Below are 16814 nucleotides of genomic sequence, written 5' to 3'. Positions count from 1 at the left end.
TTGTTGTTGTTGTTGTTGTTGTTGTGTTGGTGTTCCATCTTTCTTTGTGTTTTCATCTCTTATTTCCATAAGGTTATTTTTTAGGCTTGAGATATACGTGCCATTATTATTTACATAGTATCAACATACTGTCTAACCAATCCTTCTAAATAGCCTCTAAGAATTTTTTTATTTATTACCCTAATGACTTTCGTTATGTTTAGTATTACTTAATCAAATCATTTTCTTTGATGCTCTTCTGTCATGATTTACTTTAGAGCTTGGCATATCAAGGTGCAAACAAATGATAGGGCGAAGTTAAATATATCAGCTAATATTATTAACTAATATCAAAAAAATTGTTCATAAATTTTCTTATAACTTCCAATATATTAAAAGAGAAAGTCATAAATGCCAAAGTAATAATAGATCTACTATTATTTGCATTACATCCATAATATGTAGATACCTTTCATTTTTAACTTCACACATATAATACACTATCGCAGGCTTCCATCTCTTGGTTATTTTCAAGATTTTCTCCTGTGTATATCATTAAATGATACTGGTGACTTATATTTTAAAATGCAAGAAATCATCATTCTATGTAATGATAGTATAACAAAATTGAGAAAACAGTGTGTATGCTTGTTATGTTGGATGAATTAGTATAGAATCATACTATATTTAATTTTAATTAAAGATGGCAATTTGAAGAAATTTTGAAGCACTCTTTTGTATGGTATCAATTTGAATAAGAAATAATCATATCTTATCTTTCTTATTTTATATAATACAATCATTACTAGAACATCATGTAGTTGTGTGGGCACTTATTTTATGAGTGAGTGCAAGCATCCTCAGCTAATACTTTTAAGTGGGCAAATTTTTTTCAACATGCACGTATATTCATTCAGATATATCGTGTTCTTCGCATTATTTTCATTATGAATTTACTTTTTATTGGATCTTTTATATAATAATTTGAAAGATAATTACTTACAACTAAAAAAAAGTAAATTCTAAGCAACCTCCATATTAATATGAAAATTTGTGCATGGAAAAAAATCATTTAAAGTAATTTCCAATAGCAATTTCATAGTAGTAAGAATAATATCAATTATATATATGAGGGCACGATAGTCAATCCATTAAATTTAGAAGAGCAAACATCAATTTTATTAAATTGAATTAGAATTACCCATTTTGAGATGTTCAAGTATTATTCATCAACATTGCCCTTTAACTCAAGCATTTATATCTTTGAACCAAACTCAAGTCAAAGTATTAAGATACCTACACAATAAAATCACTTGAAATATAATTTTTATTAGGCTTAGTTTTCCTTTACATCCAACTTAATTTTTTTAAAACCTAAATATCTATAAATTATTAGTTCTATACTAATATGTCATTATCTTTATTATATTTTTTTATTTTTACTGCTAAAAAAATAAATGCATTTGTAATTAATATTGCAAATCACATTATTCATTTTATTAAAGCTCCGTTTGAGAAATTGCTGTCTTGATGTTTTTTAGATTTTTTTTTGTGGCGTGAAGTTGCCTTTTTTAACCTGATCTCTTAAAGTGCTATAACTGTAAAAAAAATGTTGTCTAATTTTTATTAATAAATATATATTTATAATTCCTACCACAGCTTTCTAAAAAGTTGATTTATTCACTATAACTTTACAAAAACATTTTTTTTAAAAAACCATATCTACTTCAAACAAACCCTAAGTTACTAAGAATTTATTAATGATTATTTTCCTTAAAGGAGGCCATAGTGCAAATATTCCATAATCTCTATTAAAACATTAACATAAAACATGCTTTTAAGCATGTTAAGTAATCTTTGCTATATATTTTTATTCTTTGAAGAGAATATACAACAACAACAACAACATGAACAATAACAAGCCTTTATCCCACTATGTGTCTGTTTGGCGCAGCTTCAAAACTCAATTAGGAGCGTTTGGATAATGCTATGTGACCACGTTTTTGGGGAAGCCAAATGAAATGCAGGTAGTGGGTTCGACCCGATGGTCCACATTTTTTCGCGATTCATTTACTGTCCTACCCCGTTGAAAGCTCTTGCGATTGCTTTAGTCCCCGCTCTAGAGCCTCTCTACATTCTATCGTCTCTCGTGATTTTTGTCCTAAATTGGATCTCTCAATCCTTTTTGATCTGTGGGTAGGGTTTGGTTCTTTTCTCTTCTTTCCCTCTCCCCCTTGTTCTTTAGCTCAGTTTGGGTCAGTGGTTAGTGATTGCTGCAGTGAGCTTGCCTTTCCCAATAGCTCTCCCTCTCCCCTCTGTTCTTCAGCTGGGTTTGGATCATTGGATCTCCGTTACCCCCATTGTATTCTCTACGACCTTCTATTCAGGCATCTTGATTTAGGGTTGAAAATTTCGAATATTTTTTGTACTGTGATGTTGGAAATTGGGTGGATTTCAGTTTGTGTTTGGTGGATTTCGGTCTGTGCAGGTAATGAATTTCAGTTTTTGATGCTCTACTCGGTTGATGGATTTGGGTTGTTGAGTTGTGTTGTTGGATTTTTGCAATTTTATTGGGCTCTCTATTATATTTTCAGCTTGACTCTCTTTATTCCCTGTTCGCTATCTGGTTGATGGATTTGGATGATTGTGCTGTGATGTTAGTTGTTGCCTGAAATTTGTTGGTGGTGGTGGATGCATGTGGAAATTAATTTAATGCAAATGGGTTCTGTGATTGTGCTATACTGTGTTAGTTGGTGGCGGCAGTGATTTTGCGGTGGTTTCCCTAAATGATGGATTTTATGGTGTGATCTAGAAGTGATGATGTGTGGTGTTGAGGTCTTGGTGTGTGGTGTGGAGGTGGATTGCTGTGGTGTGGTGTAGAGGTGCTCTGTGCTGTGGAGGTGGTGGTGTCATGTGTGGTGGCGGCTATATGAATCCTTTTTCTCCATTTTGTTTTATTGAGTGTCATTTTTTCATTTAATTCTAAAATTAAAATCAATTTTTATACAACACGCCCAAGTTTTTCTAGGTGCACCTCTACATTGCTTAACATAAGTAGAATCTAAAGCATTCACTCTCCTAACCGGATCGTCAGATGGTTGACGTTTAGTGTGACCAAACCATCTCTAATGACTCTAATTTTATTTGCCACTGGAGCTACACCAACCTTTTAACGTATACATTCGTTTTGTATTGTCTCTAAGTGTCAAGTCACTCATCCACCTAAGCATTCTCATCTCAAAAATATTGAATTTTATGCTTCTCTTTTAAAGGCCAACATTCTGTGTCATAAGGCATTGTTGGTTTCACCACCATCCTATAAAATTTTTGTTTCATTCTAAACGCTACTTTGCTATCACATAACAGGCTTGATGCATTTCTCCACTTTAACCATACAACTTGAATTCTACTAATAGCATCCCAATCTATATAACCATCACTTTGAACAATAGACTGAAATATCTTTACGGTCACATCTTTTAATGATTTAATCATCCATTGTTACAACTCTGCCACTAGATACTACTACTAAAATTATATTTCATGTATCCAATTTTAAATCTGCTCAAAAGGAGGTGTTTATAATCTAATGTAGACCTCAATAATTCAAAATTTTTCTGAACTCTTTCTTTAGTTTTATCCACAAGAAGGATATCAACAATGAAAAGCATACACCAAGGTACATCCTTCTGTAAGTGTCCAGTAAGAGGGTTCAAAACTAAAGCAAAACGATGCGGAATCAAAGCCTATCCCTGATGTGATTCAACTGAAATAGGAAAATACTTAGTCAATCCTCCTTTTCTTTGAACAAATTTTACAAGTATAGTATACATATTTGTAATGACTTGAATATAAGTGATATGCACACCTTTCTTTTTTAAAACTCTTCAAATAACTTCTCTTAGAACTTTATCATAAGTTTTTTTCTAAATCAATAAAAATCATATATAGATTTTCCTTACTCTCTGTCGTTTTTTTATCAAACCTCTCAATTAATATATAACTTCTATAGCAAACTTGCTTGACATAAATCCAAACTGATTATGAGAAATCTTTCTATCACATCTTAAACTATGTTCAATTACTCTCACCTATACTCTCTCCTATACTTTTAATATATGACACATTAACTTAATTCCTCTATAATTTGCATACTCTTGTGCATCCTCTTTATTCTTAAAAATATGAACCAATAGACTTTTTATCCACTCATTAGTTTTTTGAGTTTTTAAAATAATATTTAAAAATTTAGTAAAGCAAAATATTTTTTCTCCACTCATGATGTTTTTAGTTTTTAAAATAATATTGAAAAGTTTAGTAATTCAATAAACTTCTAAATCTCCTAAATATTTCCACACTTCTATTGAGATACCATCAAGTCCTATTTTCTTTAAAACATTCTCAACTTTCATTTTACTAATGCGACTGTAAAAAAATATTATTATTAACGATATTAAGATTAGTAAGTTCAATTGTTTTTTCAAAAACTTTATTAAAATGATTGTCAGAATATTTCACCCACCTATATTGAATTCCTTCTAGTATTTTTTGATTTTCATCTTTAATATACTTGAATTAAATCTTTATTTTTCCTTTGTCCTTGTTTGACTAATTTATACAATTATCTTTCATTTCTTTTAGTAATATTATTAAATGCAGAATTCTTAGCATTATAAATTGTTGTCTTAGTCTTCTTATGGACCAGCTTATCTTTTTTTAGTTCTTTAATTTTTTACTTTTAAATCAATTTTTATAACAAAATTTTTTTAGATTTTATCTTTTCTTGCTCATTATTATTCCACCACTAATTATTTTTATTTATAAAAACTTTACATATTGATTTCTTAAGTATAGCCATTTGTTTAATAGTGTTTGTTACTTTTTTTTAATTTTTATTTGTTATTCATGATTCAACATTATGATGAATTATTCCGCCCAAAATAATTTTATTTATAAAAACTTTATCTACTGATTCTTCAAGTACATCTTTTGCCACTTATTTAATATTGCTTGTTACTTGTTTTTTTTTCTTTTTTATTTACTTTTATTTTTTATTTTTGATTCATCATCTTGTTGAATTATTCTGATTAGTGCTTGTTACTTTATCTCACATAGAATTATCTTCTTCAAGAATATTGCAAATCTTGAAATTCTTTACTCATAAAAATAATTTTATCTGTTTCATTGTATTTTTTATCTTACAACTCTTAATCTTAAAATCCAGAACTAATAATCAATATTGAGTATTTAAATTTTCAATTGGAATAACCTTACAATCTTTACATTCTTGGGGATCTTTCTTTCATGAAAATATTTAATTTCCGTTTTATTAGATCATTATTATAAGTAATAATATGCTCATCTCTGTTCTTAAATAAAATATTAGTAATAACAAAATCATAAGCTAAAACAAAAATTAATATATTTCTACATTCTTCATTAACCACTCTAATACTATAGACACCATGAATATTTCTAAAATCTTCTATCGCTCTATCAGTATGTCCATTTAAATCTCCTCCAATAAAAAAATTTTATTCAATAGATATCATTTGTATTGACTTTTTTAAGTCATTTCAAACTCTTTTTTTTTGAACATAAATCTAAACCTATTTAAGGAACACAGTCACTTAAAATCTTAGTATCAACAACAATCTTTATGGCTATAATTCTATACGTAATTCTATTAATGTTTACAACTTTATTTTTTGAACTCTTATCTATAATTATAGTTACACTATTTCTAGTGCGACTTCTATCTGAATGTTAAAGTTTAAAATTTAGGTTATCAATCTCTTTAGTTTTTTCTCCAAATTATTTAGCTTCTTTAATACACAAGATATTTATTTTTCTATGAATCATAATATATGCTAATTCCATTAAATTGCCTGTGAGAGTAGCTATATTCTAAGATTTTATCATAATATTAGTTTTATGCATAACTTCTTCATCCTCTTCTGTCCATAATATGAAAACTCTTACTTATTTAACACTACTCATGAACATCGTTGTAGCAGTCCTCGCACACTTCTCACTGAGCGTCGCTTCTAGCCTTAGCATTTACATAATGATTTAAAGGATTCGTGTCAAAATTTTTTTTGACAAAAATTTTACACTGGATGTCGACTGCTTCACACAGCCCTTCACTTTTTGCATCCGGGGCTTGGGACCATTTAATGACAGTGTTAAATCATTACATAGATTTTAGAAGCTTAAAATTTTCTTGTTTTATCAGTTGATATAAGGAACGACATACAACCTATAGTCTTTGTAATTATTAAGAAACAATGTACTAATACAATAAGCCCAAGTCTTCCTAGGTCTACCTCTGCCTTTCTTAACACAAGTCGAATTTAAAGCATCTACTCTCCTAATCGGATCATCTAATGGTCGACGTTTAATATGACCAAACCATCTAAGACGACTTTCTCTAATTTAGTCTGTCACAGGAGCTACACCAACCCTATCACGAATATATTCATTCCGCATTTTGTCTCTAAGTATAAACCATCTAAGACGACTTGGGACCATTTAATGACAGTGTTAAATCATTACATAGATTTTAGAAGCTTAAAATTTTCTTGTTTTATCAGTTGATATAAGGAACGACATACAACCTATAGTCTTTGTAATTATTAAGAAACAATGTACTTAATTACATGTAATTTTAATGGTATTTTGCAAAATAATTTCATTATTAAGATTTACCTCATTCAATCCTTTATTTTCAAATAAATTTTTGCCTTAAAATATTTGACATACCGTTTACTAAATCCTTATGTTTTTCTTATAAAGAAAGTGAAATATATTGTATACTATTAAAATTTATCTTACTTGGATCCAAGGAGAAAAGAAAGAAATCAATGCCCTAGTTTATTTGTTTCTCCCTATTGTTAGATCGATCTTTTATACTATCTATTTCAAGTGATTACTCTCTATCCCTTTCGGTCTTGCTTTAGTTTGCATTCTTTTTTTCTCCACCATGCTCCCCCGATTGCTCTTTCATTCTCTCGGCCTTCTCACCTCACTCACTTCTTCTCTCATTCAACTTTTTTTTCTTTTTTTCTGCTCTCTTCGACTCTTCCTCGGTTTCAGTTTAAGTCTCTCATATCTTTTCCTCTCTTCCACCTTTTAAGCGGAGCTGATTATTGCCAGTCAAAATGAACGAACAGTAGCCACACGCACACACACACACACACACACACACACACACATAGATACACATATACGTATACATATGTATGTAGATACATGGATGGACTCTCCTTCACCTCGGTACTAAGTCTCTCCTTCTGCTCGATTGCTCAGGATTGAGCGTTTACACTCGCATCCTCCTCCTCTGCTCTCGGTTTGTACGCAGGAGAGCTCCGGTCGAAGTCACGACTCAAACCTAGTAGCTAGCCATTGTTCGACTCTTAGTTTTATGGCTTATGTTCCTCCTCAACCACCGACTGTGGATGGATGGATTCTCCTTCGCCTCGGCACAAAGTTTCTCTCCTGCTCGTTTGCTCGGGATTGAGCGTTTTCACTCTCATCCTCCTCTTCTGCTCTCGGTTTGCATGCATGAGAGCTCCGGTCGAAGTCACAACTTAAACCTAGTAGCTAGCGGTTGTTCGACTCTCAGCTCTATGGCTTCTGTTTCTGCTCAACCAACTACTGCTTTAGTTTTAAACTTTGGGAAGGCTTCTTATGTTGATATGGTTGGCTTTGTGGGATAAGTGGATAATTAGGTTTTCCCTCAAGTTTATCATGAATCATTTGTAGGCTAGGGGGACTGTAACATGATCAAGGCGAGTAAGAAGAGTGACAAATTGGCACTAATTTTTTCTGATGTTGAAGTTTCCAACCTGTTGAAGTTTCTTTCTGATGTTGAAGTTTCCAACCTGGTTGATAAGTGCAAATTTACCCTCATTGGGAAGTTCCATTTGGGACATCCTAAAATGAAAATCGTTCGAAAGGCTTTTGAAGATTTTAAACTATTGGGACATTGGAAGGTTGGACACTTTGATGGGAGACATGTGATGATACAATTATCTAAAGTAGAGGATTATGCCAAAATATTTCCAAGAAATATATGTCAATAGATGAGAAATATACGAAATTGCTCAAGTGGTCTCCTGAATTTGACCCTAGCCAAGATCTTCCTAAAATTCAAATCTGGTTTAAACTACCTGACCTAAAGTTGCACTATTTTAATCACCAAATCTTCTATTCTATTGGAGCTGCACTAGGGAGACCTATGGAATTGGTCATACCCATCTTCAACCTATCCATGCCTTCAGTTGCAAGGAAAAGGGATATCACTCTTGCTGATATGGACGAAATATGGCTTGGTACTGCCCACAATGAGTATTGACAGCCAATTGTTGCAGAACAAAGACCCTACTACTGTAATCACTGTAAACTGATTGGGCAACACCTGCCAAATGCTTCAGGCTTCATAGACATTTGAGATTTAACCTTCTTGTGCATTTGGATTCTGCAGTTCCTAACAACATCATGGAGGAAAATATAGCATAAACTGAAGATCTTCCATAAATGTTGAATGAAAATTTGTCTCATCAAGCTATTCCTCACAAACCAGTTCAACAACTACTTCTCGCTGGTGTTGAGGTAGTTCTTCCTCAAATCTTAAATAATAAGAATTTGGTTGTAACAGATGCTAGCTGAAGTGTTTTGGAACCACCTATTACGAGAGAAGAGGGTACTCAAATCCTGAAAGAGCTCCAGATCAAGGTGTGTTGTAGGCTGAGACTGCTCAATAATTAATGGATCAACATACCCCCCAGGGTGAGCTCTCCATCGAAGATCCACCAATTGATCAGATGGGACAAACACTAGTAGATGAATGATAAGTTTACAAATCTAGGAAGAAGAAAAAAGGAATGCTAGAACTCAAGAATTTTTAGGATGACTGTTTGATAGTTTTGGGTGGAAGCCCACATCTTAGTTTGGTGTTGGACTCCCTCCCTAAAAGTAGGGGGAGGGGAAGTGGTAAATCCATCCACCATGATTAGGAGTATTTCATAATTTTTTGGGTATACGAGTATTTTAAAGTCTCTTTTTGAGTAAGTTGTATTATTCCCTGTGAGTGGGCTCTTAGTACCCACTCACTAAATTTTTTTTATAATGTATGTATATATATATATATATATATTGTTTATTTGTATTCTAAAAGTTTTATAAGCTCTCAATTAAATATTTCGCTGAGTTTTATCTAATTTGCATCCTGAAACCGAAAAAAGGTGTTAATGCATGAATACTTGAATAAGAAGTTAAGCATGAACTTAGTGATATTTTAGCGTTCACTGCATAAGTATGCTCACTTATGCACTTACTAATGACTTAATTGAAAAATTCGGTTTTGCATTCTCTTTTGGTGGGGCCTATGAAGTGCTCTTTCTATCCATTTTTCTTTGTTTTTTTGTTTGATAAAGATTACATATTTATCGGTCTTACTCCTGTAACTTAAGAAGTACGCTTTATATATTTTAATCATTTTCTGAGATTTATTTTAATCTAAATTTGGATTTTAAATTTATTTGGTTTATTTTATGTTCAATTATTCTGTTAGATAATTTTAGATTGTTTGGATAAGTTATAGTTTCAATTTTGATATTATCTATAAACTTATCTATGAAAAGGGGATGTTTTACTTTTTAATTAACCAATTGAATGGCAAAATGAATTGATTTCAAAGATTTTTTTGTGGCCGTCATTTTGGGAATTCTTCCTGCCTTCTAAGTTTCTCATCTTCTTCCTGCATCTGTCGTGTGTCTCCCTCCTTTGGAGCGGGTTCTCTCATATTTGTTTGCTCAATCTCCTACCTCGTCTATGCCATCTTTCTTCTGTTCCCTTCCTCACAGGTCCCCACTTTCAGCACAAGATTCCCCTTCCCTTCTATCTGTAGCTTTTCTACTTTGTATTGCCTACCGTCTCTATTTTCCGTGCTGATTCACACCTATTTGAAGGGGGCCATGCTATTATATTCATGCCTTGCGGTTTTTCCTTGTCAGCATTTGTTTGATGTTTTGGATTATGATAAAGTAGCCGTTCTCCACCTGAAAGTGCGCTTTGCCTTCGCCTTTGTAGTTGTTGATTTCCACTGTTTTGTCAATTTCACTTCTATATTTTGTGGTTTCTGTTTCTGCTGTTCAAATTGGATGAAAACAAGCTCTTTCAATGTGAATACAACTATTGAAATTATATGCCCACTGCAATGTTAGTGCTGTTTGCCGGTTTCCTATATGTACTTTGTATTTGCTTTTGGTAAATTCTGAATAAGCTTTGCTAGCAAAATCTATGGTTTGTAGATTACAACAATTTAGGATTAGTTTGGGGTGATTGTAACTTTTTAAAAATATAGTTGTCAAGCTGTGGTGGAAATTTTAAATATATATTTTTTTCTAAAAAAATCAGACAATTTTTTTACAACCACCGTACTTTAACTAGTCAGATTGAAAAAAAACAACATCTCACAAAAAATTCTAGAAAACATCAAGAAAACAGTTCCCCAAACAGAACTGCGGCGGCGGTCTGATATGCAAAATAGGTAGAAAGCCGTCCCAAACAGACTGATAATATCAATACCTTTTACACTTCTTTAAAACTAGAGTATAATGATATGGCATAAGAAAATTTATGTCAGATTTAAACTCACCAATGAAATATCAAGTCAATATTTTTTAAGTTTAAACGACAAAAGAGTATTGAATTAATTTAAGAAGCTTAGTGTAGAATTTCTAAAGCTAGCATACACATAAGAAAGGGCAAAATCCAATATTTAGCTGCAATGTCTCTGTCAGACAGTGCTTATGGATAATTTTGTCTTTTTATTTATTTATCATTATTTGGTATAAATAGAGCTTAATAGGTTAGGGTTAGGGGATGATGAGATTGTTGTTTTGAGTATTAGGGTTTTGGGAGAGATTGCCTACATCTCGAACTGTAGGTGCTAGGTTCGGGTTTGGATGATCGCCCACCTCTCGAATTGTAGGTGCTTGTCTTTTATATATTTGAGTTGTGTTGTTTTGTATTGAAGTAAAAATATTATTTGCCCTGATTTCATCGAGGAAATTCATTTATGTTTTTATCAAATTGGTATCAGAGCCTTCACCACCGCGTCTTCGGCAAGATGATGTGATGGGGATTGCGGTGTATAGAAATTTCACGATGTGATCGAACAAAATTTTGGCTTAAAGGAGTTCCGTGCTAAAACTAGCAATCGGGCTTGCTACGTATAGGGATTTCTGCATCCCTTCCAATCCATGTGACTTCCGAATGGGATCGTGATAAGAGCTATTTGAGAAGCGGCGACGTGATCTGCTTACTTATGATACAATCGTCATAGAAGCTACCTGAGAAGCGATGACAGAATTGACGTGATCAAGAATCACTTGCTATACAATCGCGGTAAGAGCTAAGCTGGGAAGCGACGACAGGATTTTAGTGTAAAGGCGTTTTATTTTCATGATAAAATATTATCTTGGGAGTAATGACTGTCAAGAAAGTAGATGCTTTGGAAGGGAGATTGGAGGAAGAGGCGAGTCTAATCAGGTATGGAATGGAGGAGTGTTTCTCGTTAACGGAGAGACGATTTTTGTCCATGGAGGCAGATACACAGCTATGGAAGCAATGATAAAGAAAATCATAGAGTTCCACACAATACTGCTATCGCTTACAGTGGGATCGATCGAAGGAATTAGAAGCGGACTCAAGCAGAAGTACTTCGAGGGAATATCACGACATTTAGATCACTGGAATGAGTGGCAGTAGCTGGAATGGGACGACAGACAATTCATGGTTTGAGAAGATCGATTTGAAGGATTCAAAGCTAAGCGTGCTAGTGCTAGAGCATTCTTGAGATGGGTGACCTCTTGGGAAGTTATACCAACGGAGCAAAGTTGTGAGGCTATTATGCCAAGCTGATAATACCTTGATTGGTGAGAGTTCGGATTGTTACAATGAGACGGGTGGAGAAGAGCAAGAGAGCTTGTATAAGAGTGATTTTAACCCTGCCAGACATTCAGGTGATTGAAGATATTCTTCCCTTGGATATAGGGAGTACTGATGCGATATTTGGTATGAAATGATAACCAATTCTTAGGAGAGACGAAAATGAATTGGAAACCTTTTGCCATGGAGTTTCTAGAGAGAGATAAGATAATGGTGCTCACAGTGACCCTAGTTGGCGCACGATCTTGGTGTTGGCGAATCCATCAAAGGTGATAGCTATATGAGAGTGGCCACTAATTAAGGGCTTGAGGATTTCTGGGACTTACATGATACTATCCGAATTTTTGGAATGGTTGCAATTCGATTTTGTGGTCGTTGACAAAGAAATTGAAGGATCACCTTTAGTGGAGGAAAGCAGCGACCCAAACTTTTGAGAAGTTAAAAAAGGCTATGATGAGTGTACCAATGCTGACATTAGCTAATTTCAATCAATATTTTGTTGTAGAGATGGATGTTTCATGCTATAGATTAGGTGGATTCCTCGTGCAATGCCAACGACTCATCACTTATTTCAATCAAGTGCTGCCAGACTCATCACGACGGGCAATTTAGTCTTTTGTTATTCATTATTGTTTGGTATAAATAGGGCTTAATAGGTTAAGGTTAGGAGATGACGAGATTGTTGTCTTGAGTTTTAGAGTTAGGGTTTTGAGAGAGATTGCCTACCTTTTGAATTGTAGGTGCTCGGGTTAGGATTTGGGAGCGATTGCCTACATCTCAAATTATAGGTGTTTATCTTTTATGCATTTGAGTTGTGTTGTTTTGTGTGGTGCATTAAATAATTTTATTTGCCCTTATTTTGTTGTGAAAATTTGTTTTCGTTCCTATTAGTCTTCCCACAATCGTGGGAGGTGAAGTACATGACAAAAGAAATCATCATCAACAGCATTATCCATATATTTAAATCATAATTCATCTTGGCATTCTAATTTTTGCCACACTTAGTTATAAAAATGTTCTTTGTTGCCAACATGTAGCATGGCAAATTTAATTATAATGTTATTTAATCTCCTAAGATATTCTCTTATCATATATTACATTGATATATTTCTGCATTTTTATTACCATCTAAAAGTTATATTTCTTCCTACATATCTCCGTATTCTTTTTTATTTATGCCAACACGATCATTTCATTTAATACCTCTCTTTTTAAATTAGTTAAAGCTATTTGAAGATCCTTTTAGTAATCTTCATGTTTCTACATTAACTCTATTTGCATAAATTGCTCCATTGTAGATCTTGCTACCATTAAATAAATTGATTTTCTTTCTTAGGTCCTAACATGATTTTTCCTTGTCTATGCGATCTTTCTTTAATTTTTCTTTTATTAGTTTTCACTTTCTACCTTAAATATGTTTTTTTTTTCATATATTATTCTTTCAATGTTTATCGTAATAGTAAACATTCTATTTTTGGCTTAATATTGTTATTGAAATTCATTACGCTTCACTTGGACCTCCTCTTAATTATGAATTTAAAAAAAATGAAAACAATTCCAAGTATACTTAGGATCTTCTATGGTTCACTAAATGTCAATGGGCATCTTATTTGGATCTAAAGCTTTATGTTTGCATTTTCTCAAAGCTAACGCAACTTGACCCTTGTACCAACTTACATTATTTCTCATGATTTAGTTCTACTCTTTTCTGAATTCTTTTGAAGTTTTCTATTTAATAAATTTTGTAATTATCATTTAATACTTTTTCGAGGCACCAATCGTTTCCTAAAATATGAATTTAATCTTAATACATATAATCTAACTTAGTCAAACTTTCTACACCTCTTACTCATAATTTCATAACGACATAGACGCTACAATTGCATATTTTATGCTGCCACTCAACCATGATATATAATCTGGTCTTTTAAGATATTATCTTGTGATAAAAATGAAGTCATTGACAAGCTGGTCACTTCATGCTCCCCATTAATCGTGTTCCCCAATTTCATTTTCCTCTGAATGGAAGTTCCAACCCCCACAATAAATACACATCTACTCGCATCGGTTTTTGTGGATTTTAACTTCCAAGTCTGATGCTTTGCTAATCCTTCAGAGAATTCACTATTATTATTGAACACACTTTATGCAGCAGCACCTCAAACACAACGCATTGAACTAACCCATTTCACCGTTGCAGACAAACCACAAACCATCACTAATGCATCTTTAAAATTCTACAAAGATGTATGCATCCATTCCCTCAGTCAATAGTATAATATGAAATTAGAATAATTCAAAAGAAGAATAAGGAGTAGTTATCAAATAATATGCATCCTAGGCATCTAAATCGTTTGCGTGCAGAATTATGTTGAATTTCTAGAAGAAATGCATTTCGAAAGTGTTGTATAAATATAAAAACTAGGGGTGAAAAACGTACAGATTCTGTGGTTTGTGGAGAATCCATAAAAAAATTATGAACTTTCTCTTACATTACCACCTTCCCGTCTTTCCCTCTGTTTGTGATCGTGTGAGTGATGGGAATGGATGTCTGCCAGATTCTCCATTTCCTCTATTGGTTTAAGTCAACAAATTTCACAAGAAAGTATGGTTAAAAATAATCAATAATCAAGGAAGGGTGAGTTGTTATTAGATATTCATACCTAATAGAAGATACCTTGAAGCTTTTCCTCTCAGTTAACTAATCTCCTGCTCCTGGCCTTAGAAGTCGCTGTAGAGTCGATCGCTAAAATCACATTGATAAAGATTTTTATGGTTTTCTAAATCTCCCAATAAAACGCGATAGGATGATTGGTATTTATTCTAACTGGCTCGTTGAAAAGCTTCTCCTTGGTAGGCTAAATCCATTAGGGTAATTATAAACTTTTTACCAAAATTGTGAAGAGAGAAATTTCAGATTTGTATCATCAGAGCTTAATATCAATATGGATTCCGGCTGAATATCTGTTAGCTTTGTTGCTTAATTTTTTTCATGGTGGACGTTAGCCTACATTCAAATTAATTGTTACTGCTATGCTTTTAACTTTGTAGTAGACTCACGGTAATCTCACTCTTTAAAAGGAAACGACACTGTTGTTTGCATTTAATGTGTTCCATAACTGTGAGTCTTCTGCTGGATGCTCCGTTGAATTTATTTGTACTATTTTTAACATTTTGAGCTGTTACTAGTTGCATCCAGTTAGCTTTCCAGGAGTATAACGTTGAAAATTTTCTATGAAGCTTATGAAGTATTTTGGTTTGCTAAGTCAAAGTAAAATCTGTTTCATCTTTCTTTAGTTGGTATTAATGTGTTAGGTTAACGTGCCTAAAATTCACTGTTATGATCTGCATTCGTGCGTCATTTCTAGAATAATAAGCAATACTGATAATTGATAGTTCATAAACCAAAAATACCAAGCAATATGGACTGGTAGCATGCATCGACCCAAAAATATTAACTAGATTGATCAGATGCATATAACGGAAAACTAAGAGATTTTGATCCTATTATGATGAAATGTAAGCAATATTGACTGGTTAAATTTTTGGTCAACCCAGAATAATAGCTAAATTGATCAGGCATGTGCGATAAAAGAGTTAGAAATTTGCATTCAGTAGTGTATAATAAGCAATACTGACAGGTTATAGTGTTCCTCAACCTAGAATACCAACTAAACTGACCATAAATGCATGGTGGAAGAATTAGAAATTTTATTTTCCAATTTTGATTGCAAAACAATACCGACACAGAATCAATTCAACATACTAAGAAAGAAATATGCATGATCACCTATGATGTATTGATATAGACATAAGGACAAAATATGATAGCACACGGATATGAGATATGACTCCATATAATTCTTGCATGTGTTGGATATTGTTTGCATTAATATTCTAAAATGTCTGTGCATCATGGATAATCGCTAAAACAGAAAGTTTTGGAAAGGAATGTAAACATTCTTTCAAATAGTCGAATATTTCAGAATATGCTTCTGCTGAATCAAGTAGAACGGTTAATCAATGCTGAAAATTAATTATATTTATTTAAAATTCTAAGTAATAACATCTCATCACTGAAGAAGATTATTCATCGACAAAGAAAAAAATAACTGAACTTACATGATCACTGAAACAAGGAATACGAGCATTGCTGGCGTGTTTTACACTATTCATCAACACATAATACATAAGAAAACTGAATTTGTTGCATCAAAGATTCAGATATAGTTAATAAACAAAATTCATGACATCTCTCTAGTGAGAAAAAAAGAAATATGATACCAGAGTTAACCCAAACCACACCAGAAAAAAACAAATAAATGATTACAACCAACACATTTGAAAGGAGAAATACAATAACACGCCACAAGCAAACACCACTAAAGAGTATCCCAAAGGTACTAGAGGTTGGCCAAGTGGATCGGAATGGCTGGCAGTGGTGGCGGCAACAAAGGAATGCGGGTGGCAGCGAGGCGGAGGTGCAAAATGCAGGAATAACAAGGTGGCTGTCTTGGATGATGGCAGCGAGGGGTTGGGGTCAATAGCGGTGGGACAGCATGAAGGAGGTGTTCCTCAACCTGGTGGGAGGGCTGAGACAGCAAATAAGGAGCTGACAGTGGTGGAGGCAATGAAGGAATGCGGGTGGTGGCGAGCGGAAGGTGCAAAAATGCAGGAACAACAAGTATGGTGGCTGTCTTGGGTGATGGCAGCGAGGGTTTGGGGTCAATAGTGGTGGGACAGCATGAAGGAGGTGTTCTCTGGCTGTTCTGGGTGGCAACAACATGATGGGAGGGCTGGGACAGCGGGAATAAGGGGCGGTTTGGGCGGAAACAATGTCTAAGGAAGGGAGGAGTGTAACATGAAGGCTTTTTTTTTTT

The 16814-nt window shown here is 33.5% G+C and overlaps 1 protein-coding gene across 1 annotated transcript in view; it reads left to right on the top strand.

Annotated features, from left to right (window-relative positions):
- Positions 1 to 16814, top strand: part of LOC110027159 (protein SYS1 homolog) — a 34585-nt gene that overhangs the window by 16277 nt on the left and 1494 nt on the right. The gene's annotated exons all lie outside the window — the stretch shown is intronic.

This window comes from Phalaenopsis equestris, unplaced genomic scaffold, assembly GCF_001263595.1.
Source record: "Phalaenopsis equestris unplaced genomic scaffold, ASM126359v1 Scaffold000002, whole genome shotgun sequence".
Taxonomy (NCBI): Eukaryota; Viridiplantae; Streptophyta; class Magnoliopsida; order Asparagales; family Orchidaceae; genus Phalaenopsis; species Phalaenopsis equestris.
This window is presented reverse-complemented; position numbering and strand designations above follow the sequence as displayed.